This window comes from Phoca vitulina, unplaced genomic scaffold (genome assembly GCF_004348235.1).
Source record: "Phoca vitulina isolate PV1807 unplaced genomic scaffold, GSC_HSeal_1.0 scaffold4, whole genome shotgun sequence".
In the NCBI taxonomy this organism is placed as follows: Eukaryota; Metazoa; Chordata; class Mammalia; order Carnivora; family Phocidae; genus Phoca; species Phoca vitulina.
In genome coordinates, this window is record NW_022589707.1 from 41,772,489 (window position 1) to 41,799,004 (window position 26,516).

Genomic DNA, 26,516 nt, shown 5'->3' on the forward strand with positions numbered 1-26,516 from the left:
ATCTATGTTAACACTAGACAATGTAAAATTTAAGGCATAAAGCAATAGTAAGACTATTACATAAAGCAATAGTAAGACTAGTAAGAATGATACTACATAATAATAGTAAAAAAAGATAAAGCTTAAATGCACCTAACTGCATAACCTTGAAATCTGTAAAGCAAAAACTTATTAAGACAAATTTGACAAATCTTCAATTATAGTGGGAGATTTTTAACATACCACTTTTAGAAACTGGTAGACCAAGGAGGTAAAAAATTAGTAAGTGTATGAAAGATTTGAATCAAAAAGAATTGATGAACAATCTAATCTATCCAAAAAGATATTCAGTACATATAGACTATTTATAGAAATTGGCCATATATAAGTTCACAAAATCTCAACCAATTTCTATGAATCTATATCATACAGACTGTGTCCTTTAACTGCAATGAAATTTAATTAGAAACCAATACTAGAAAGGTAGTTAAAAATACCCAAGCCCCTGTGTTTGGAGGCTGAAAAATAAATTTCTGAAAAGCTCATGAATTAGAAGAGGAAATCACAATGAAAATCACAAAATATGTAGTTCTGAAAGACAATGAAAATAGTACAAATAAAAACTTGTGGCATGGGTCTTAAACTCTAGTTAGAGGGATATGGTGGTGAGTAAAACAAATGAGAGAATCCCTAATGAACTGGAGATGAGAGAACTATTAAAAAAGATGGAAAAAGACTATAAAATAAATGAAATGATTAAAGAGACAAAAGAAGGAGAGGAAGCTCTAACAAGTGATAAGGACCCTATGGAAAAAGATCAGATTTCTTTTTTAAAAAAACAAATAGATTCATTATAAATTATTGATGATTTGAATCATTTAGCCACCAAATTCTAAATTTTTGGACACACATATTTATTTTTACATTGCCTAGGGAACCATTAGAATAATTATTAGAATAGCCTAGTAATATAATATAATCATTATGAGAATCAGAATTTTAAAAATTTTGAACCAGAATTTATGCAAATGTCAGCCACTCTCGTCAGACTAAAATGCTGACATTTATAAAGCAAGAAGAAAAATCACACTCATGGGCCTCGGCCATTATTTTATTTATATATTTGAGAGAGAATGAGAGAGAGAGAGCATCAGGGGGTGAGGGGCAGAGGGAGAGGGAGAAGCAGGCTCCCCTCTGAGCAGGGAGCCTGACACTACCTCGGGCTGGATCCCAGGACCCTGGGATCATGACCTGAGCCGAAGGCAGACACTTAACTGACTGAGCCACCCAGGCGCTCCAAAGATTTTTCTGTGAACCTTAGATGCAGAATTCTAAAACTGTGCCAGAAGGTGAAATATTCACCTTCTGTAGGTTTTGTATCTGTACGTAACTGAGTACTTTATCTTTTAGCACCAAGAAATCTCAAGAATTAGTTTCAAGATAGAGCTTCTAATCACCTTTGTATCAGCCTTTTTAACTGGAGTCTTCATTCTGCAGATATGATTTACTTCCCAAGTAGAATATAAACAGATAAGAGGCTGCTTTTGTTTTTAATTCCTCCATGCTTTCAGAAGATAGAATATGATAAAAGTTTGAAGTAGCTTCACAAAAATGTATTTACCTCGTTAGGTCCCAGAAAAAAAATATACCCACATCCATATACCCACATGAACACACATATCCGTAGAGACAGACTGCAGCAAGAGATCATCAAGGCTTCGCTATTTTTGCAGATAGGCCAGCTGGGAATATCAACTTCCTAAGAGTACCCAGTTGCTTACTTTAAAGCAATGATTAATAAGAATGGACAAGTTCAACAAAATGTCAGTGATAGATATAAGCACTCTTCATATCCGGCCTCGGCAAGTGCTACAGTTGAGTAAATGCAAGCCTTTAACAAAGTGGGGAAAAATCCAGTCTAACTTAAGCTCAAGTGAAATTTGACTTTGATTTTGTTTCAAGTAAGCCATTCTTCTATAGATTTGTCCCTCTTTATTAGAACTTCATTAGAATTTCTACAAAGAAATAGCAACTCCTTATACTTATGTCTCTCTTAGCCCCTTTGTTTCTTATTACAGGAGTTGAGATGGGGCGGGCAATTTTTCTCATAGACAAATAAGGAAATTCAGATGCAGAGTGGCATTTTGAGCTCTCTTTGGAACCCGATCCCAAACTTCTCGGCTTCTTGCCTGGGCCTCTTTCCATATTCCTGATCTTGCTGCAAGAAGGTACAACCTAATTCTGCTTCTCTTTAGCATAAAGATGCATGGGAGAGCCATTGTTTCTTCACCTGCTTACTCTTTAACCCTTGGCAATTTGACTTTGTATTCCTTTTTTTAAAAAAATTTTTTAATTATTTTTTTTATTATGCTCAGTTAGCCACTGTACAGTACATCATTAGTTTATGATGTAATGTTCAATGATTCTTTAGTTGCATATAACACCCAGTGCTCATCACACATGTGCCCTCCTTAATGCCCATCACCGGGTTACCCCATCCCCCAATCCCCCTCCCCTCTGAAACCCTCAATTTGTTTCCGGGGTTCCATAGTCTCTCATGGTTCATTTCCCTCTCTGATCCCTTAACTAAAACAGTTTCCTCAAAGTCACCAGTACTGTCCCAGTCATTAGCTTCTGTCCTCAAATTCACCTCCAGAAATTTTATTTTGCTGGGCACCCCTTTCTTCTTGAAACTGTCTCCTCCTCTGGCTTTTGCCATCTCGTTTTCTTGTTATAGGTAATATTTATAAATAAGCATCTCAGCACTGTTTTTAGATTGCCTCATTTCCTGATGCTTGCTGATTGTTTCAAATTATTTTTCTATTTATCCAGTATTTCCTTAATAGTGGAGCTTTTTGCTATTTGTACTTTGTCCTCTCGTTATACATTCTTCTTATAATGCATTCAGTTAATAGATTCAACAAATATTTATTGAAAGCCCATTACATACCAGGTTCTGTTCTAGCTGTTGGGGGTTTAGGCATTAAAAAAAGGGCAGACTTTGTCTCCATTAAGATAATTACGGATTGTCGTTAAGTGCTACGAAGATGAGGGGAAGGTGTGAAAGAAGCAACTGTTTTACAGTCTGTGGTTAAGGAAGAGGTGACATTTAAACTGAAACCTCTTGGATAAAACTGGTAAAAGCAAAAAGGCAAACAAAGCACCTTCTAGGCACTGGAAACAGGTGCAAAGACCCCAAGAGAACCAGCACCAGAAAGAACCAGAAAGGTGGGCCACTGGTAGCCACTCAGAGAGAGGTTAGAATGGGATTGAAAATGCAGGCAAAGTAAAACATCTAGACTAACATCTAAACATTTAGAGCAAAGTAAAATGTCTTCACTGAGTAGCTAGTTCATCGAAAGAATTAAAAGGTGGTATGGTAATTATAATAATGGTTAACACTTAGTATGTGCCAGGTATTTTCCTAAGTATTATCTCATTTAATAAGTAGAAATATTTTATGGCCTAGGTATTATTACTATCTCTATATTATAGTTAAGGAAACTAAGTGGTGGAATTGGGACTAGAATGTAGGCATTCTGACTCTTAGCCAACAGCCATACTGCCTCTCAACAGAAACATGTCCTGAGCAATCAAGTGAGCATTTACTGACACACATGTACAAAAGACCCCAGAAAGGGTAATATACCAGTCAAATCTCATCTTCACATCTGACCTCTCCTCTGAGCTTTGGCCTCATATTTCAAGTGACTTTTGGCCACCATGTCAAACTTGTACCTAAGATCAAATTCAGCATCCGACTTACTAATACTGCTCTTCCTCCTTTCTTCTCTATTTCTGTGAACAGCATTAATAGTCATGCGGGTTTTAAAAATTAAAACTCAAAACCATCCTTGATTCCTTCCTTGATCTCCACTCCTCTCATCCAGTCAGTTTCCAGTTGCTACCGATTCTGCCTGTGAAGCATCATCCATCCCCAGCTCTCCGCCCAGGCTTCAGTAATTCCTCACCTGGGTCATTATCGGAGCTCTTAAGAGTTCTCAGCACTTCCTGTGTGTATGTCTGTCTCACCAGTCAGCCCAATAATCTATTCAACATTTGCCAGCAGATTGATCTTCCTAAAACATGACATGGTCAAAGTAATCCCTTGCTCAGTAACTTTTATGGGTCTTCACTGCCTAGGGAATCAAGTCCAAGCTCACTGGCCAGGTCCGAGCTCCTTCCGTGATGTGACTTACATTTACCTTTCCATTCCCATTCCCACTGCTCAGACCCATTATTCAGACAGACTGAATTCTTGAACATTCGTTATTCCTGCCTTGTGCTTCATATCCATGCCTTCATCACCTACATAGCATTAGGTACCTTGTCCTGAACCAATATGGTGAATTAATAAAGTAATTAAAAGACAAAAGTTTACTGAAATAGCATATGGATAAAACTTTTGGTTGATTTTTTTCATTTTTCCATCCACCCAGTCCACAATCAAATCTACCATATTTTTTTTTTTTTTAAGATTTTATTTATTTATTTGACAGAGAGAGACAGTGAGAGAGGGAACACAAGCAGGCAGAGTGGGAGAGGGAGAAGCAGGCTCCCCGCTGAGCAGAGAGCCCAATGCGGGGCTCGATCCCAGGACCCTGGGATCGTGACCTGAGCCGAAGGCAGACGCTTAACGACTGAGCCACCCAGGTGCCCCCTACCATATTTTCTAATATAATCTCATTAGCCACAAGATATAGAGTGGAAGCTAAGATGATGAATAAATAGCCCCTGTCTTCAAATATGCTATAATTTAATCAGAGAAACAAATATATGAATATCTAAGTATAGAAAAAACAAAACTAAACATATATAGGTAGATCTGTCAATATATCTATCAACCTATCTAAATCACACTCTTACCAATTCCAAAGTCCAATAGTATTACTCTACACCTTGGCCATATTTTCCCTTTCCACACCCATGTAGAACCTTTATATTCACCCATCAGAAACAATGAAAACACTCTTATTGATTCTGTATATTTATTACACCATTGTATAGTTTTGGTATAAATATAGTATTTTCTCTAAACCCACTTAGGTAGAACCTTTGTGGTTCTTCCATTAGAAACAAAATGCCCTTGGGGCACCTGGGTGGCACAGTCGGTTAAACATCTGACCCTTGGTTTCTGCCCAGGTCTGATCTCAGGGTCCTGAGATCCTGCCCCATATAGGGCTCCACGCTCAGTGGGGAGTCTATTTGAGTTCTTCTCTCCCTCTCCCTCTGCCCCTCCCTCCCTAAAATAAATAAATAAATCTTAAAAAGAAAGAAACAAAATTCCCTTAAAGATTCTGTATATTTATCGGGCACAACAGCATTTTTATAAATATAGAATGGTATAATACTTAACACAATATAGTATTATGGTTTAGTACTAAATACAGTATGGTGATATCATGTCCTCTACCATTCTGGGTATTAACATTTTTATCAAGAATGTATCAGCTGATGCTAGGAGACAGCATATATAAAAGAATTTAAAACCTTCTTTATAAACTGATTAATTTTTCATTTAATGGGGAAAATATTTTCAAGAAAAACAGAAATCAGAAGTTTCATAAGTCCTATCTTCTATTGCTACAAAACATTGACTGGCTCTCCACCTCCCAAAGGGCAAATCCCTTACCCCTTACTTTGGTACCCAGAGGTTCTCCACGGGCTGACTGAAGCCTCACGTTCCAGCCCAGTCCCTATTCCACTGCCACCAACTCTCCAGTTTCAACAAGCTGGCTTACCCTTCATTCTCCCTTAGACATCCCTTACTTTTAGTTCAGATACTTCCATCTGTATGGAATGTTCTCCTTTTAGTTCAGTTTCTAAGCAGATTTTCTGGATGTTTCAGGCTCGGATCAAATCCCATCTCCCCATAAAGCCTCTTCTGCCCTTCCCAGCATTAAGTGACTCCCGCTTCTCTTAACTTCTATAGCACCATACATTTGAAAACAAACCACACACAGCTTTGTGGCATTTTTTTATGTTGTTATCCACTGTTCTAGAAATCTTATATTACTTTGCATGTCATTATTTATTAAGCAAACAAATGGATGGATCTTTATATCTTTATTATATTTACAAGCTCCTTGAGGGCAGGGATCAAACCTTATATTTCTTGGTATTCCCTAAAATAATACTTGGACAAGTGCCCTCCTCATAAGAAGTCTATAAATAATATCTGAATAGTATAGTCTTAAGGTAGAGGGGGCTATTAGTTAAGAGAAACTTTTTTCCCCCTCCATGATGATTCTTTTCCTAATAACACCAATTACTGCAGAATCCTGAAAGAATGATTATACTAACCAGTGTACGATCAGTGGTATATTGAAGTATGGCTGATCTCCCAAAACCTCATTAAAATCTAACCTTACTATTCCAGTGAGCATAGTCTCAAATAAATAAATTTGTGAAATATAATACATTGAGTGATGAAAAGCTCTAATATCATCAATCTTTTGTACCATTAAAGATAGATCATCTACTGTGAGCAACAGGAACAACTTGAGTTACCATTTCCCTGTGGTAGGCTAGTCATCTCAAGCAAGACATTTCCCAGGAAATGACATTCTCCTTTGCTCCCACTCATTCATTAAAGACCACAGGTAGAGTAGGTCTAAAGAGCACAGGATCATAACTATGATTTTTTAAAGCTGACATCTGCAAGGACAAAACTCTGCATTTAATGTAACTAGTAAGGAAATAATGAGCTTCATGTTTAAAAATAAACTCAGATATGGAAAGTTGCATAAGCAGCTTAAGGGATAGTGAAACCAAGGTTAAGAATCGGTGATTAGATAGATGCTTGGGGAAGGTGTTTAAAATTATCTCTCAAGCCACTGCTTTGATTCGGTGGGTGTGGAAGGTCCTTGGAGGATCTAGAAAAGAGGAAGGCTGTGGTCAAGATTCAGTTTGCTCACTCCTGGTACCAGCCATGGGTTATGTTAAGTCCTTTGTTTCCCTTCTCCGCTCCACACCCTTTCCTTCAATTAAGCAAGCTCCTTTTCTCAGCCCACTGTTTACGTCCTGCTCCTGATTTCACATTGCCTGTTAGACTCTCTCATATACCAGATAACCTCATTTCACTTCCCTGGTCAGCCTGTGTTTTCTTTCAGAAATCACCTTACATCTTAGTTCTTCCTGGAAACCTAGCTTGATTAGGCAGGTCAAGGTGAAGGTCATTCATATTCATAATAAAATATAATCTCTCTACATATTGCTTAAGGCATAACTGTAAGAGGCAGTAACCCTAAAACATGTAGATATACATGTCTAGACACTTGAAAATATGTGAGTTTTTGAGTCTAGTTGTTTATTTAATATTTCTTGAGAGCCCAGCATTAATTTAAAGGTATTGTGAAATAATCATTTAAAATTCTAATAAATGAACAGAAAAGGAGCAGTGAAGGAAATGAAACATAAAATGAAATGAGAAAAGAGAAAAAAGCCTAACTTCTATGTGAGGTTCAACTATTCATTATTCATGCAACAAAGGATTTTTTAAAGTTTTTATTTAAATTCCAGTTAGTTAACATACAGTGTAATATTAGTTTCAGATATACAATATAGTGATTCAACAACTCCATAGAACACCTGATGCTCATCACAACAAGTACACTTCTTCATCCCTATCACCTATTTCACCCGTTTCCCCACCCACCTCCCCTCTGACAACCCTCAGTTTGTTCCGTGGTTAAGAGTCTGTTTCTTGGTTTGCCTCTCTTTCTTTCCTCTATGATTATTTGTTTTGTTTCTTAAATTCCACATATGAGTGAAATCATATGGTATTTGTCTTTCTCTGACTGATTTATTTTGCTTAGCATAATACCCTCTAGTTCCATCCGCGTCGCGTGCAACAAATTATTATTAATTATTCATGCAACAAATATTTATTAGATAGCTGTTCTATGTCAAGCACGGTGCTAGGCACTGGGGAAACTACCCACCTATAAAACTCAGAGTTTGTTAAATAGCAATATAAAATATTCAGTAAGAAATCGTTTGGAAAGGTAATCAGAGACTGAAGAGAGACTGATAAGAAACAGTGGTCAAAGCCAAGTGTCTGTCCGTAGATGATATATCTGAAAGGATCATACCCAGTGAACAAAATGTGGTTGTGAATGCCACCTAAGGAGCATTCTGAAGATGAAAGTGAAATGATCAAGGTCAGGGAGTTTATTAAATGAAGACCCTTTCAAAAAAACATTCAGGTGGGGTAACTATGGGTGTATTTGGAAGAGGCCAGATGATAGCATATTCACATCACAGGGAGAGAAGGGGAATTTGTATTCATGAAAGGATTTAACAAAGAGTTAACAAGAAAGAAAAAGACTTTTAAAAACAACTGCCAAGCCCTTTAAAATTCAAACCTTTTTTTTTTTTTTTTTGCCCCAACAACAACAAAAAAGACTTTCCAAAGGAAATGGTGGAAGAAACCCCATTGCTTGAGACATTAAAAACCAGATGGTCCAAAGCCCCAGAAAATATTCACGCGGGATCAATCCTTCACTGGGCGAAAGCAAAGGGACCAGTGCAACTTGTGTTTTGAATCTCTAGCTTAGCAGTGCTCTGAAAAATAAAGACTTACATTTCCTTGGACTTTTCCTTATTCTTTGCTCCCCTTTGTGGTCCCACAGCATTCTGTGTTGACCTCTATTAAAGCTGGCCACACAGGAATTGCCTGTTTACTTGGGTGTCTCTCTCTTCTCCTCGCTCCAAGTACTGCGAGCTTATCAGGTTTTCTCCCTGCCCCTGCAGGAGTGCTGTGTGCCCTGGGTTCTGGAAATGGTCCTGCGCAATGCTTTTGCATTTGCTTCTGCCAGAGCCCCAGGAGTTTCACAATTTTTATGTTAAATTTCTTGGCTTGGGAAAACCACACTTGAGGATAGTATAAATTTGGATCTCACATTGTACAGGCCTGGGGTTTTGATTTCTCACAGGAAACCCTTCCCCTCCTCCTCTGACCACCACCATCCAGAGCCCTAGAAAGACAAAAAGCTTCCTTGTGGTTTCCCTGGGTTTGTGGGGGTCTTACTTCCAGCTCTCTGCTTCTCATGGGCCCAAGGCCATGTCTCCTGTATCTGTGAAGATGGTAAAACTCCAGCCTCAACCCCACCCTGCAAATGGTCATTATTCCCCTTTGAGCAAGTGGGGAGAGACAGGTCTGTCTCAGCTTGGTTGACCATATTGCTAGAGGCTGAATTCCTAGTCATAAGTAATTAGTAACTGCAAATACACAACATAGAGACTTAGCCTAATTTTAAGTCCTTGATTCATATACTTTAATTCAGTCAAATAAACAAAAACTTGAGCATACACTAGGCAGATGTGAGGTGTCTAATATTTTTCTCCTGAGTACTGATGGGCTTTATACTCTATTAATTGCTTCTTGATAAAGAAAAAATTTTTTGTCAAATCTGTGATAGAAGAGATCTTAAATGGCTGCTGATTACTACTTAGAGAAAAAATGACATTTGTATATGCAAAGAATTACTCAAAAGTTATATCAACATAGAGACCCATCCAAATCCAAATGTATGCTCTGGTTTTATAAGTGAAGAATAATACGTGTTTGTATTTGAGGTCATGTCAGATGAGGTTAATGTGGTTACATGAGACTATATCTTAAAAATGGGGTTGGCATTCCAATCAAATGAAGTTCTTCTAATTTAAATAACATATTTTATTCCCTATGCTGATCAATCATTTTCTATCCCAGAAAGTCAAACCAGTTTTTGCACTATTGATTTGCAAAACTTACGTGGCATAAACACTATGTGACAGAAGTTGTTTGTTATTAAGAGAGAATATCATCTCCAAGAAACTTGTCATGTGGAAATAGGAAAAATCACACAAAGTAATTTTATTTGTATCATGGCTTTTTCACTGTTGGCTACATTTGTGACAGCCGATTTCATATTAAATATTAACAGTATTTTGTTTATGCTTGAATGTGCTCCAGTAGGAAGTAGATTTTACTCAGAATCTTCCTGGTTAGAAAGTGTATCATTCCAGTTTAATGATACACTTGCACTCCAGTTATGAAGAACATTTTATATATCTAAGGCAATTAGGCTACCACTTGGGTGTGGTAGAATTTTGAGGCTTTACTTTACCTTTTGGTCTTACCATTTTATTGTTTTTGGAGGTCAGAAGTGGTAAAATATTGGGAATTTCATTTGGTTTATACTAATAGAGACAGCTACAGCTTCTAGGAGATCATGGATATTAATATACATTGTATGATTATAATGAATGAGCTATGGAAATAGTTCATCTGTTGGATTTTTGATATAGGAAGCAAGCTAGAGTTTGTATTTTTCATTTTCAAGAAGACTAATACAATAAAAAACATTGATACGTTTGTGTTTCTTGTACTAGTAGAAGAAGTTTTACTAGTAAATTTATATGTAATTTTGGTGACATCTACTTAAAAAAAGCCTAACTGAATTGTGTTGAATCTTTTGGGTTAGTGAAGTGTGTCTATGATTTGTATTGTTTTGATACTACTTTTCAGTATATGAAAATACCCAGGAGAGAGGCTCCTGCTGAATTTCTGGTCACTATGTCATCAGTGCTATGAGTGTATGTTGTCAGTTGTTTAAACATCGTGAAATCCACTGTGGGCTGGCAAGAAGCATCTGGGAGCCAGACTTTTCCTGTGGACACACGCCAAGTAGTGTATTATATTTCCTCACGAAAGTGAACTATATTGAGGTCATTTTTCTTTTTGAGTTTTTTAATCCAGGAATTATTTTCTAAAGCTAAGTAAGGATCATAGAGGCTAAAATTGTTTATAATCTGAATTCCAGAGTAGCTGGTTGATAACTACTCTTTTTTTAGCTAGAGTAGGTGTAAATAAGTCATGCAGTTAAACCACTTCAGGTAGCTAACAGTATTCTCTAATTAGGCTGTTCAGGAAAGTTCATATGTCATTTCATGTATTCTCTTTAAATCCATGATTTGCTCTAAGTAAGGGCAATAAACATTGGATGACCCTTAAATAAGTACTAGAGTTGGACATGTCATTAAATTTACAGGTTTGATTGCATGATTTAATTGGGTAGAAATAAACCCTAAATTGTATTTCAATATACACAATTACAGCATAACCTTTATTCTAACTAAAATGCCAGGAAAAGTTTGTAAGACGTCATATTTAATCACAGTTGTGATTCTGGGATGGGAAAACAAGGATGCTTTGTCGTACTGGAAAATAAGCCGGAGTTAGTTTGAGAGCACTGACACTGTGTAGACTAGAGGTCCCTGAGGAGGCAAGGATTTGTCTTTCCAGAATGGATACGTTTACTCCATGTGTTACTGTGGGCCACTGTTGGGTGAGACCTTAAGAAAGTATGACCAGGCTTGCCTGCCATGTACATTAAAAATACCCTGGCCCTTTTACATGAGAGCAGACATTTTGTTTATGTTGGCCTTATTTCTGGAATTCAAGTAAAAGACACTTTGCAAATGAGAGTTCAGTTTCTCCCTTTAGGGAGCCAAAACTGAGCAAGTGTGGCTCCTAACCCCCCCCTTTTTTTTTCTTATGTAATAAGCTTCAGGCGTACAGCTTTAAAATTTACAGTACAAAGTGATCACCACTAGAAGTCTAGTTACCATCCACCATGATATAGTGGACCTCCTTCCCCTCAGTAACCACTAGTCTATTCCCTGTATCTATGAGTTTGTTTTGTTTTATTTTCTTTGTTCGTTTTTTTTTTTTTTTAAGATTTTATTTATTTATTTGAGAGAGAGCAGAAGCAGAGGGAGCAGTAAGGGGAGGAGAAGCAGACTCCATGCTGAGTAGGGAGCCTGATGTGGAACTCGATCCCAGGACCCTGGGATCATGACCTGAGCTGAAGGCAGATGCTTAACTGAGCCACCCAGGGACCCCCGTTTTTTTTTTTTTTTTTTTAAGATTCCACATATAAGTGAAATTATATGGCATTTGTCTTTCCCTGTGTGACTTATTTCACTTACATTATACCTTCAAGGTCCATCCATGTTGTGGCAAATGCAAGATTTTATTCTTTTTTGTGGCTGAGTGGTATTCCATTGTAAAAAATAGAACACCTCTTCCTTATCCATTCATGTATCCATGGACACTTTGGACACTTGGGTTGTTTCCATATCTTGGCTATTGTAAATAATGCTGCAGTGAACATCGGGGTGCATGTAACTTTTTGAATTAGGGTTTTTGTATTCTTTGGATAAATACCCAGAAGTGGAATAGCTGGGTCTTATAGCAGTTCTGTAAGTATGCTGTTTTTTCTAAGCTCAAATTTTTATTCTTATATACTTCAAAGAACATCAGATACTATTTTGCGGGAGTGAACCCCAAGACCTCCGTCCAATGAGCTCTGTGTGCCTACCCTCCCCTTCTTCCCCCTGCAGCTTCTATCTTGCTTCTTTTGGCAACTCCTCTCTACAGAAATAAACTAGTTCTACAGGATCTTACATTTTCTAGACATTGTAACGGTTTATCATAAATGTGTCTGTGTGTCAAAAAGTACCTCTTAACTTAGAATTGAAACTGCCATAAAAACATAATTTTGAAAGTCCATGCACAGCCCCTCCTGGGTACATGGAAATTTTTATTTCAAGAGTGCCATTCTTTTGTATTATGTAAAGTGCTTTAATTTGCTGCATTTTTCATGTCCTCCTGCAGTCAAATCTGGTGAGAAACTATAGCTGTCTCATTCAGGATTAATCAATCTTCTTAGGCTCCTGGCTAGGACGGAAGCTGCTCTCGGCTCTGCTTGCTTCGGGGGCTTGGCCTTCCTCTGTTTCTTCATCATATTCAGCCTCTGAGAGGGAGAGGTGATGGGAGATGATTTTTCCATTTGTAAGCTGCCTTCCAACGGAAAGAAAAATGGAGGGGGCAAATGCCAAGCTTTTCACTTTCGGTGGCCATTACAAACATGACTCTTCTCCTGTTGTTCAGCAGGGTACACTATTTTTCAAGAGAGCCATTTTTTTTATGCTGTCAGAGTTAGCCAAGTTATTTTGTCATTGAAGAGTGTTTAAGAAAAAAATATATGTCAATATGACATCATGAATATTAACTTTCTCATAAGTTACATGTTATGGCAATAGGTTCAAGTGCTGTTTAATTAATTAACAAACACAAGAACAAGTGATCTGTGCAAGGTCTTACATCAAAAGGGAAGAAAAAGCACAGTGCTTCAGAACTTGGGTTCTGGAGGCAGACTGCCTGGATTCAAACTCTGACGCTGCTTCTTATTGCTGAGCAAGTGAGTTAAATGTTTCTATGCCTCCATTTCTTCATCTGCAAAATGGGACTAAGAGCAATACCTTCCTCAGAGGGTTTTGAGGATTGAATGACATTTATGCATGTAGCAGCTAGTGTGGTGCTTGGTATGTAGACATTCCTCAGGTTGCTATTATAATCACTTGATTGTAAATCTTCACCACACTGGGCATTATATTGGCCACTTTACCTCATTTTATTCTCACAGTAATTCTCTCAAGTAAATTTTGTATTTATGGTTTCCAGATTGAGAGAATTGAAGTTCAGAGAGTTTAATTAGTTCGCTAAATTTGTCCAGCTAGCAAAAGAGAGTAATATGAACTTCTGGAATACAAATTTTATTTGCATTTCTATAGTTCCATTACATCTTTTGGGATTGATATGGGACTAATTTCTGCATGACTAATTTCATTATAATTAATTTAACACTAGAATTATTTAGTGAGGTGTGCCTATATTTTGAAGTTTAAAAGGCAAGTAACCTTGGAAGATACAATGTTCTAATTAACTTATATTCAAATTATGATAGAACACATAAACCATTGAACTCCTATGTAAAAGAAAGCCTCAGAAGGTATGCCTCTATGTCAGTGGTTCTCAAAATGTGGCCCCAGGACCAGCAGCACGGGCTGAAACTTTTTAGAATTGCACGTGTCAAATCTACTGAACCCGAAACGCTATGGGTGGGTCCCCAGCAACCTGGGTTTTAATAAGCCCTCTGAAGTTTGAAAACCACTCCTCTAGGTGAACAGCACACCATGGTGGGATGCCAGAGATATTGATGTAGTTCATAATATCTAGTCCCAAACTGGAAGTTACATATCACAGAGGGAGCATGTGATGGTAATAGAAAAATACAAGTGGGGCTGTTATTTGATAATTGCCCTATAAATATTAAATATTCAAGACTGTGTGCTCAATCTCTTCCATTTCTTGGATTTAGGGCTTCTAAGCAGGTGGTAACTATTACTTGCAAGCCCAGCCAATTGAGCACAAAGCACTGAGAGACCAAGGATGACTTTCTGCTCACCCTCAGCTGCTTGTGCCTGGGACACACAGAGCCAGGGATCGGGAGGGTTAGGGTTTTTCAGTGTTTAGCAACGAGGAATCTTCAACTAAGAGGAGCTCACGGTAAGAACATAGAGAGGAAGGAAAAGCGTGAAGCAGTCATTAGCACTGCGTCTTGTTCCTTCTTCAGGGAGACTTTAAACATGTAGTAGCAGACGAAACAATGGAGGCCAAAGGATATAGGAAGTAAATAGGGAAACTGCTGCCGTCTCCAGATTTAACTGTGGAAAAAATTAGACAAAAGCAGTTGTCATCTTAGAGTCCATCATAACCAATGAGGAAAAAACTGGCCATCAGCCAGACGTATTTGCCTAGACTGTAGCAAGGCAGATTCCAGAAAATTCCGAGAAAGAATAGGTACAAATGTATGGTATTAAAGACAAGTATTTTAAAATAGAATTTAATGCTAAATGATTGCAGTGAGGAAAAGGTGGGGGGGGGAACAAAACTCTATCAATGTCTTTGTGCTATAATCTGTCCAACTAATGCAATTTTACAGGGTTATATACCAAGCACTGAAATGGCCAAATAACCAAGGAAAACATGAAAAGAGCTGAAATTTGTAAATTATGCTAGGTGTAATTTACACCTAGGTGTATAATTGCCCTGTGTTTTTGTTTGTTTTTGAAATTTATTAGGGGCAGTAATTTCCAAGAAAACAATCAGTTTCTATTTTATTTGCTCCTTTTCTGCCAAGAATTATCCTCCATCTGATAAGATTGATGGCAGGTAACAAGCTAAGGACAGGCAAAGAGATTCTAATAGAATACCCAGCTAACCAAAATCCATTTGATTTTCATTCATCAAACATTCATGGAAAACATCAAAAGGGAAGAAAAAGCACAGTGCTTCAGAACTTGGGTTCTGGAGGCAGACTGCCTGGATTCAAATTCTGATGCTGATAGAGTTTGTTCCAGCCCCTCTGTTAGGCCTGGTGGGGGAGTGCACACTCGGAAGAAAAGGAGACAGGTAGACAATGTTTGCAGTGCTCTATGAGAGCAGTGATAATGGAGGCCTGTACCAAGGCTGGGAGATCACAAAGGGGGAATGCCCAGCTGCCTGGAGGAGTTTGGGGAAAGCACCCTAAATTCGGGGACATTTGAGCCATGTTTTAAAGATGAGTAGGAGTTAAGTTTGCCTTCTGGCTTACATAAGACTACATCACAAGACAAGTTGTAAATGAAGTAATTGAACTACTGTCACTGATTTTGAAGGAAATATGCAGGAAGAGAGAGATGCTAGAAGTATGGAGTCTAGCAATTAAATGGTGAACCCTTCAAAAAAAGGGTAGAAAGTTGCAGTAGATCTTAAGTTGGGTTTCCTGGAACAGACTCTGAGACGGTTGCATGTATAAGACTTATTGGCAAGTGATCTTGGGAGATACCCTTGTATGAAAGCGCAGAAGGCAGAATTGGGCGGGAGAAGCTGACCCACAATGCAGCTGTGACTGAGGCCTCAGCCGAACTCTTGGGGAGCTCTGGGTCTGGGATGATTCTTCAAGGTTGTTGAGGCAAAGGGGCATGTCTTTATGTCCCCACATCAGCTAATCACTGGCTCCTGGCTCTTCTGGGAGGGGTGTGATCTTGAGAGAGGCAGTTCTCTGTAGCTGAGGACAGTTCCTAGTGAGGGACACAGCTGTGAGCCAGCAGCAGTCTGGGTCCCAGTAACTGGAGGGTGGTTGTGTTGGCAGATGAAGAGGGCATCTAGGAGGAGCACCACATTATCCATGACAGATGGATTCTGCAAACCCCAGACAGTTTAGGAACTTGGAAGTGGACTCTAAAATAAGGCATCAAAGAGAGTCTTCTGTGCTATCTAGAAGATGAAATAATGATCACTAGAACCCATCATGTGTTCAGGGAAGTGACAGACCTATAACTAGACTTAAGTGAGGCATTTGGCCAGGATTCTCATGAAATCTTTATGGGTATAAACACTATTGGATAACTGACTGTATAGCACCAAAGGATGCTGATTAATTTATTTTGTGAATGCTTTAGAGCTTAATTCTCAGTATTGTCATACCATCATATTCATCAATGCCTAGATGAAGATATACAGGCTGTGCTCTCAATAGACTGAAATTATGGATCAAATCTAACAAGATGACATATAACAGGATATCACATCTGCTCCAAAAATCTTTTTTTTTTTTTTAATTTTTTTTTTTTTTAAGATTTTATTTATTTGCGAGAGAGACAATGAGAGACAGAGAGCATGAGAGGGAGGAGGGTCAGAGGGAGAAGCAGACTCCCTGCTGAGCAGGGAGCCTGATGTGGGACTCGATCCCGGGACTCCAGGATCATGACCTGAGCCGAAGGCAGTCGCTTAACCAACTGAGCCACCCAGGCGCCCACATTTGCTCCAAAAATCTTGTTGCACAGGTATGAGAAAGGAAAGACTTGGCTTCACTGCAAATGGGAAAAACATATAGGGATTTTGGTTAACAGCTCAATATGACTCAACAGTATAATGAGATTCAATCCTGAGATTGTGTGCTTTGGGAAAATAAAATAATTATCAAATACTGTTCTGGGTTAGCAGGCTATCAATTTTTTCATGTTGTGGATCAACAGTGTTTAGATATTTCACTAAAAACGATCTTGCCATTTGCAACAACATGGATGGATCTAGAAGGTATATGATGCTCAGTGAAATAAGTCAGAGAAAGACAGATACCATATGATTTCACTTATAGATGGAATTTAAGAAACAAAACAAATGAGCAAAGGAGAAAAAAAGAGCAAGAGAGAGAGGCAAACAGACTCTTAACTTTAGAGAACAAACTGATGGTTACCAGAGGGCAGGTGGGTGGGGGATGGGTTAAATAGGTGGTGGGGATTAAGGAGGACACTTGTGGTGAGCTCGGGCATTGTATGGAAGGGTTGAATCATTATATTGTACACCTGAAACTAATATTACACTGTATGTTAACTGGAATTTGAATAATAACTTAAAAAAGAAAACGCAGGGTAGTTTTCCCAAACCTTTTTGGTCTCAGGAGCCCTTTACAATTTTAAAAATTACTGAGGAACCCACAAAGCTTTATTTATGTGGATTATGCCTCTCAGTATTTACTATGTTAGAAATTAAAACTGAGAAATATAAAAAATGTTTATTAATGAATTTAAAAATCACAATGATAAACCCATTACATGTGAACATAAAATATTTTTAGGAAAAATCGCTATATTTCCCCCAAGATATCAGTGAAAAGAGAGGCATGGTTTACGTTTTGGCAGATCTCCTCAGTGTCTATTTTAATAGAATACATTTAGACTCTCAAGTCTGCGTCTTCATTCACTCTGTTGTGATATGTTGTTTTGGTTTAAGTACAGTCAGCATATGGAGAAACCCAGCCTCATACAGATCTCCAGTAGGAAATTGGAAGTGTTTTAATAGTCCTAGGAGGTTGTAGATATTCTTCTTCGATACTGTACCCAAACTGGAGGAGTAGTAGTTAAATGTTAGTTGCAAGCTGGAATCCAAAACGGTATCAATGAACGTTCCATACTTTGTTACATTAAAATTCATGGGTCTGGTCTGTCTTGTACTTTGAATGGATCTCTTACCATGCATGTTTTTGTAACATCGTGCCTTGATCATTTGGAAAATATTGGTTCACTGCATTATGCAGAACTTCCAAATATTGGCAAAAATTGGCAAAATTAAAAAACTACATTCATTAATATCACTACCAATCTCATTAGGAAAGTCTTTAAATACTCGGGAGCGGTCAAGCTCACAGTGGCAGGTCTAAGTTTCTAAAACTCTGATTTTTGCTTGAAAGCTTAAATTTTATCATGGCAACAAACACCAGTTGTTTTCTTTGAAACAACAAGCTCACTTAGGAAATATCTGCCACATTCCCAAGTCTGAGTACCAGAGTTTGTCTGTCACTCATTCTTTCAAGTCAAAATGGTGTTCCATGAAAAAAAGCAGCTAGTTCAGCTTGCCGCTCAATATCTTGCACATCTGGAAATGCAGAAGTGTGCTTAATGCATTCTTCTGATTTTGTCACACAGAATATTAAAAAGACATGTTCTCGGGGTTGCTATTACATGAAAATAATAATGTGTACGGCTTCATCATGGACATTCATAGGTGAAACTGGCTTGTTTGTTTTTAATGCTCGAGCAAGGCAGTGAAGAAGACGGTGACAGTTTGGTGCCCCTGCAGTGATTTATGCTGTGTCAGCAGTTTCCCCATTATTGCTTTGCAAAATCGTGCTGATGTTAACACGATGAAAAAGGCAAATGTCTTCATTTTATTATGAAAATAGTTTTGACCTCATAGACTCTCCGCCTCCCAGAAGAGCCTTGAAACCACTGTTGCTACAAGGGATATGGAACCAATAAGTCTAATGGGTGGTGGTTCCTCTTACGTCCCTGTGCTTTTTTTCCCCCTAGATTCTTGAAAAGGGGAGGGTAAGGTGCACTGCATGGGAAGAAGATGAGTGTATTTGCATAAGGAAACAGGACACCGCGCCAGAGCCTGCGACAAATGAGCTCTGCATTCGTCTGTCTGCTTTTTTCCTCAGGTTAGAGCAGACAGTTATAGATCCTTACTAAACAGCCAAGTTACAAGGAAATGATCTTAACACCACCCTATTTATCATTAGGTAGTATTTTTTTCACAGAATAAAATTTAAGCCAAAATCTAAGTTGAGATGAAATAGTTTACTTTCTAAAAAGAGATTCAAATTAGGTTATAATAAAATACAAATACATTTGGATAAGAAACGTGGGGGGGTGGATAATGAAATATGTATATATTGGGATATTCTTATTAAAAATGAGAATGAAGAAAAACCAGAAACTGAGTGAAGGTGGTCTAGGAGAAGATGTTTAATAGTGTTAATAGTGGTTATGGTAAGTCCTGGATGATTTAAAAATATGTATATATTTTTGCTTATCTCTATTGTCTGACTTCTAGCAATGAACAGATACTGCTTTTGTAGCAAGAATAATAAAAAAAAGGTTTATTTAAATTAAAAAACAGAACTATTATGAACAGCAAACTATAATTGTACCAGCAATCCAGAGCCAGATTGAGGTTACTGTAACTGAGAAATAATTTGACATTTCCTGGGTTGAAAGAATTTTAATATTGCAGGTTTTATTATAAATGTTAATTAAAGAGCTAAGAGTTTGAGCTTTATGGAGTAGTCAGGAGAATTTTATATTATGGCGTGTGTGAATATACTACACTGGGACAAGGAAGAGCCCCATATCATTGTTTCCTCATGTCTAGCACCCCCTGGGAGTAGGATCATTTCCTGACTCACAGTCACTTCTGACTGACAGAATCTGGTCTATTAAAACCTTTTTTAACCTGTGTGCTTTCTTTGCTTGCCATCATTGTCTGTGGATGACCAAGTCTGTGTAAGATTGCTCCTGAATAGAGAAGTACCTCGGGAGCAGCAAAGACTTTTCCAGAAATGTCTGTGGTGCATGTTGTGTAAAAGGCAGGGCAGAGAGAGAGGAGCAGAGTGCCATTTGCATGACCTTGGTCCAGTCATTCGGCACCCAAGTCTGGTTCCCTGTTAATGAAAGAAGGAAGTTGAACTAGATTCTACCTAAGGTTTCTTTCCTGAAGATTTTCTCCAGATTCTGTCAAATGGGATTCTTGCTTGAATTTGAGGGTTTTTTCCCCAACATCCCAACCATGATGTTAGCAAGTTGAATGTCTGTGAAAATTTATTATTTTCGCGTTTTCAGATTTGCGTATAAATTATTAACTTTAATATAGTACAGAAATGTACTGTAATCTTCATGGTGTTTATTTTTGCTTTTGAAGTGCAATGATAACCTTTTCCTATCAAACCCTGAAAGAATAAAATGTCAAGGTTGAAAATTAGATTGTATGATTGAATAACTATTGCTTATTTTGGTTGCCTTTGATATCATAGTAACCTTCTGGGTTGCCAAATTCATAAGTGGATGCAAAACACCTAGCTCCTAAGGTAATGACCTTGCTACTGCATGCTAATTGTGCATTTTTTTCCCCCTGAGAAATCTGATTATGTCATCGTCCTGCCCAAATCCCGTTCAGAGTGCTATGGGGTAGACATTATTCTTTGTACTTTACAGAGATGAGAATTACAGTCTCAAGGTAGGAGAACTTTAACAGTAGGCCCCAGTTTGCCTCAATTTCCAGGATAGTAAACATGACTCTAAATATACCATTTCAATTGTCTTTATCTTTCTGTTCCTCTTGAAGTTTTATATAATACTAAAAGGCACATGCTGCTGTCTTTAAAATGATATATCCTTTATTGCTGTAAAATATATGTCAGTCTATTAAATAGAAAAGTCCTTTAGAAGGTCATATTTTAACTTACCAGTGGTCCAGGATTTATAGGCCCCTAAGGAACTCACTTTTCCACATTGTCTTGGTTTGAATTCCCTTGCCCACACCCCTTCGACTCTTCCACCTGTCTCACCCCTACTGCCGGCTTTGGGACTTGCCCCAGGTCCTGAGCGAGAAGAGGGGCTGAGGTGCCCTTTGTGTGGATCCTCCCTGCATTTCTGCCTCCTTTACACCGCACTGCTGGGACTGGACACAGGGGTCTTCCTTTCCCCATCAGGTCTGTCCCATCTTCTCCCAGCCGGGGACATCTTGCTTGCAACACTGTGGTGCCCAAACCCTTGGAGACATGTGCAGGATTGTCTGTTGTTCTGGAATGCAGGCGAACTTCTTTCGGGGGAACTTCTTTGTAAAAAGACTCACCGTAACTGTTGACATTGAAATCCTTATTGAAATGCAACAAGAAAGAAAAGCCGGCTGGCCTAGAAAGAATGATGAAATATTATTTCATAATAAAATAATTGAAATATTATTTGAAATAAATATTTCAATTATGAGTTGCATTAGAGACCTTTACAGAATATCAAGTACTGTGCGCTGGCTTCCAGGCACTGGAGGGTGTGGACAAGAGAGGTGGGGAAGGAGAGCTGGGAGACAGAAAGGAGATGTGTGTTGGGGGCTTCCCAACTTGAAATTCTGTTTCTAAATCATCACTGCAAGGATTGCTTACCTTAAGGTGTCCTTCGCATACAATGCAACAGTAGAATAGAATTTGCCCACTTTTGTGAAAATGTTTTCCAAGTCCACAAACAGCCAATATTCAAATGAAATTTTAGAAAACAGTCCATCTGTAAACTGAAGAGACGGTGGAGAGAAGCCACCCATGCTGGAGTTTCAGTCCCTGTTCTAATTGCTTGTGTGGACAAGTTCTTCAAGCTCTGTAAGTTTCATTTCTGCGTCCATAAAATGATGGTCAAAGTACCTGTTCTTACCTCATAGAATTGTTATGAGGATTTAGTTACCTAATGGATATAAATGCATACAGCGTGAACATTTAAGCAATAAATACTAACTTTTTCGTGAGACAAACATATAGTCTTGTAATCCAATGAAGTCAGGGCAGGTAGAGATCTACACTCAATCTTTATTTCAGAGCATAGCTTTTGATTCTGTGTTTTATGTCTCTTAAAATACATTGTTAATTCAGCAGAGCTGTTTTCTGAAGGTACTTAGAAAGGTAATCATTGTGTGTGAGTGAAAGATTTTCTCATGTCCTCTTCTCCCTGGAAGATGTGATAAGATCAGTTTCCAGCCCCTCCGCAATTGTCACACACCCTGTTTTGATGCTAACAAATTGTCTTTAGCCTTTTCAAGCAATGTCAGCTGTACGTGTCATTTGCTTATCGCTTTTCTCTTTGGGTTATTTTGTCCTTAAACAAAGAACATTAGTAAGCAAGAAATAGCCATTTTGTAAAAACTGCATAGCTAGACAGATTTGTGATCCTTATTCGGGTAATAATCCATCTGTTATGGAACTGGATCAATTTGTAAATTAAATTGATTAATCTAGCAGGGGGAAAAAAAAAAGGTCTTGACTTTTCCCACATAAGCATTTCCTCAAATGTAGTCATCCTAAAAAGATTTGGGAAGACTCAGTTCTCTGTTAGTCTTTCTTTCTCTGCTCGACTCAGAAGGAAGACCAAACATCTTCTGAAAATGGGAGAGTGGAGTTCAACTTTTGGATTCCATGGGATCTGATTGTTCTTGGAACTTCCATATTTTTGAGCTGGTATAATGTTAAAACCTTCTGACGACTGCCAGAATATTTCTAATACGGATTAGTTTGGTAAATGTATGACTGTGTTTGAATTATCTTCTGCAGTTAGTTTACTGTTATTTTCATCTTGTCTGATCAACAAAATCTTCTGATGATTCTTCCAACAATGTGTGATTGGAATAATAACTTCACATGTTGAAGAGTTTTGTGCTGCAGCTGAGAGGCATGTAAATACAAGCTGCTTATTTGCAAGAAGCTTCCAGATTTGCAATATGATTGCTATGGAAACCACATAATGAAAACCTTATAACCATCTGTGTGGTTTGATGGATTTTACCGCATAGCTGAGCTGTTTTTGTTTACTGTTATTAAAATGTTGAATGGAATATATTAGCCCACAAACACTGACTATTTGAGGTATTAATTAGTATTGTATAATGACACCGTGACTCAACACCAAAATAAAATATGTTTAATAATAAACCTAAATAAAACAACATGTGTGTATATTTCTAATATATTGTGGAGGTGATTATTGCCTAGAATTTTCATTTGTCCTCATATATTTTTTGAGTGGTGTGGAGAGTTTTTCTCTGTTAATAAATGAACATAGTAGGGTTTATTTTCATGATTTTGAATCCATTTGTTCACTCCATATTTATTGAACATCTCCTTTGTACCAGACTGTATTCAAGATTCAGTCTGTTTTTCCCCTAAGATTAAAAAACACACACACACACACACACCCCAAATTTGATTTTGTTTTCTTTTATGTGGAAGCTATTTGTATTGTTAGCCCAAGATAAAATGAGTTGTTCGAATATTGTTAAGAATAACTGATGAATGAAATGCAGAGGGTTTTGACCTAAAAATAGGTTTGAAATGGAGAAAGGAAGTTTCTTTAATGAGCGATTCCTCCTCTAAAATACTACTTGTTCAGCATCTCACATGGATTTCAATTTGGATACTTCTCAGTATATATTGATACTTAAGTAATTATTCTGGTAATTTAAGAATACATTGTGTACATTATAGGCACTTAAATTTTAATAAAATAAGAATAAAGCCATAGTAATAAATTCTTCTATGTTCATTGTTTACTTTGCCAAAAGTGGAGTTTTCCATTCAATTACTGTAATTAGTTTTTGTGATATCTTGACACTAACTTTGGGTGGTGAGTCTACATCCCATTGTGTCTTCTTGAGAGCCAAAATTAGTGCTCCCTAAATTGTTGTGGTCATGGCTTTTGACGTGAGGGCAAGCACCCTTCACTGTTGTTGAATTTACTCCTTACTGTCAGATTTGTGACCCAGTCGGAGGAGAGGGAGTGCTGGGGAAAGAGAAAGTGTGAAAAGTAAGGAGAGTTTTCTCCTCCTTTAAGAAAAATTAACCATCTGTAAAATAAGTAGGTTGGACCAAATGACTATAAATGTCCCTAAGAGCTTTAAAATTTGTATGAAAACATCCTATTAACTCATACATGATAACTGGTCCTTGTGGTTTGGCATAAGTGAGATAACTTGTTGAAGAGGAAAAAGACAGGATTTAGTATTAGGTTTTTATTAGGTCTTCCTGTATTAATTACTATTTGACCGAACCATATTAAATTGCCAACATTAGCGTCAACTTAATATGTATAAAGTACCAAATATTTCCAGCTGTTTCCTTTTTTGGAGCTTTCATTATTTTGTTTGGATTGAGTTACAGAAATTCAAAACAGTTCTATGTTTGTTTTATAAGTACAGTAACTCTCAAGCTTGATTTAAATGTTGAATTTTATTAATCACCACTTCAAAGTTTGCATGAGACTTCTAATTTTGCACCTGTACTCCTGACCTCTCTACCAAACTTTCCAGTTGCCTCCGGACATTTCCTCTGGGTTGCCCCACCAGTACATTAAATCTCTCACATCAGAGGGGCGCTGGGTGGCACAGTTGGTTAAGCTTCCGACTCTTGTTTTTGGCTCAGGTCATGATCTCAGGGTTGTGGGATGGAGTCCTGCTTTGGGTTCTGTGCTCAGCAGGGAGTCTGCCTGAGATTCTCTTTCCTTCTCCCTCAGCCCCTCCCCCCATGTGTGCACACTCTCTCTTTCTCTCTCTCTCAAATAAATAAATTTAAATCTCTCACATCAGGGGCGCCTGGGTGGCTCAGTCATTAAGCGTCTGCCTTCGGCTCAGGTCATGATCCCAGCATCCTGGGATCGAGCCCCGCATTGGGCTCCCTGATCAGCAGGGAGCCTGCTTCTCCCTCTCCCACTCCCCCTGCTTGTGTTCCTGCTCTCGCTGTCTCTCTCTCTGTCAAATAAATAAATAAAATCTTTAAAAAATAAATAAATAAATCTCTCACATCAGAAACACAGCTCCTGTGTTCCCTCAGCAATATAGCTTATCTTGGCTATTCTTTTCTCAGGAATGATATTCTCATTTCGCTGTTAACTAAGCTCAAAACTTGAGTCATTCTCGATTGCTCTTCTTCCCTTAGCCCTCCACATCCAGGCAGGCACAAAGTTTATCAATTCTAGTTCCTTTCCCTCTTATAACTGGCTCCTTTCCATTTCCTCTGCCCCTTCGGTTCAGGACTTCCTTCCCCTCTAGCCAGACTCTGAGTGGTCTCTCTCCCCACACCCTCCTTCAGGCTATCTGGGACAATGGGATCAGATGATCATTTCTCAAGCATAGTTTTTGGTCCTGCCCTTTCTCTGCTCGAACATCTTCTGGGGCTCTCATTGCCCACCAAATAAAAGGCAAGAGTCCATAGCCGGATGTTTATGGCCCTTCAACAGCTGGCCCAAGCCACTAGCATTATCTGCCATCCTGTTCTTCCCCTTTGAGTGCTGCATTCTTTAGCCAAATGGATATTATTGCGCTTTTTCTTTTGCTTATGACTCTCCTTCTGTCTAGAAATTTCCTCCTTCCCATCTCTCTCTGTTCAGATTTTCTCCACCCCTCAGAGCCTTCACGGTGTTGCCCCTTGCATGGTTTCCTCTCTGCCATCCTTCCGAACCTTGTGCCTCCCATGTCAGGTTCTATGCTCCTTATCCCATTTTCCTTTAGATGCTGTCTTCTGTCCCCTGTAGGCTGTCAGCTTCCTGAGGGCAGAAGCTCCCTCCTGTGTTTGCCTCCCTGGTAGAACCTCTCTCTTACAGGTAGCTAATATCCAATGAAGATTTATTGGTTGAATTATTTAATAGTCATAATGGCTATATTTATATATTTTGCATATTTTAACATTTTTGATTTTTCTTGAAAGTATTCTTTTTGAACTCTGTTTTTTTGGGCATGCCATTTTGTTCCTATGTCCTGCCTTAAATATTTCCACAGTGTGTATAAATCCTTAGGTGAGGAAAATGGACATGTAATAAATGGTTCTTTAATGTAAAATAATTAAATCTAGTCTATTGACTCGTTTAAAACTCTTCTCATTTAATCTTCTCCTATTTCTTCCTATAACTGGGGGGGGGGGGGGAGGAAATGAACGTGATAGGAGAGCGTGGGAATAACAAACATAGGGCCCTGAATACATTGCAGGATAAAGAACACGGACTTCATGATCACAAGCCTGAGTATGAATCACAAAGTGGACGTTTCTCTACCTTTTTGAGCCTCAATTTACTCATCTGTAAAAGGAGGGTTTAAAATGATCTGTGAAATCTTAACATCTGCAATAACTTATGGCACAGGGTAGATCCTCAGTAGACTTTGGGGGGAATTGCCTTGAAAGGTGAGGATCCTTCTAGTCTTCTCCTGTGAAGATCAAGTGGGAACACATGAAGTATCTGATACTCAAGAAATGATTTACAGGTTAACTATATTTTATTTTATATCACACATTTTCTTTGGCCACACCGATGTTTTAGGGACCATGGTTTTATCCGTGGTCCTCCTGCCACGGTGTAACGTGGGTCTGTCCATATAGTGCTGGGTGTTCCTTCCCTGGATTTCAGGGCCGGTCTGGACTTAGCAGTGTTCCAGATGAGATTCTGTAAGTACTTAAAGTATGTGCGGCATTAGTACGTATCTTAAATTTTATCAAGCCAACTGGTAGGGTTGCTATTTGGAAATAGCTAGAGGTTTGTTTGTTCAGCTTTAGATTACTGAAAAAGGAATGTGAATGTTG

The 26,516-nt window shown here is 38.3% G+C and overlaps 1 protein-coding gene across 2 annotated transcripts in view; it reads left to right on the forward strand.

The window, feature by feature from the left end:
- Window positions 1-26,516, forward strand: part of SKAP2 (src kinase associated phosphoprotein 2) — a 166,018-nt gene that overhangs the window by 116,937 nt on the left and 22,565 nt on the right. The gene's annotated exons all lie outside the window — the stretch shown is intronic.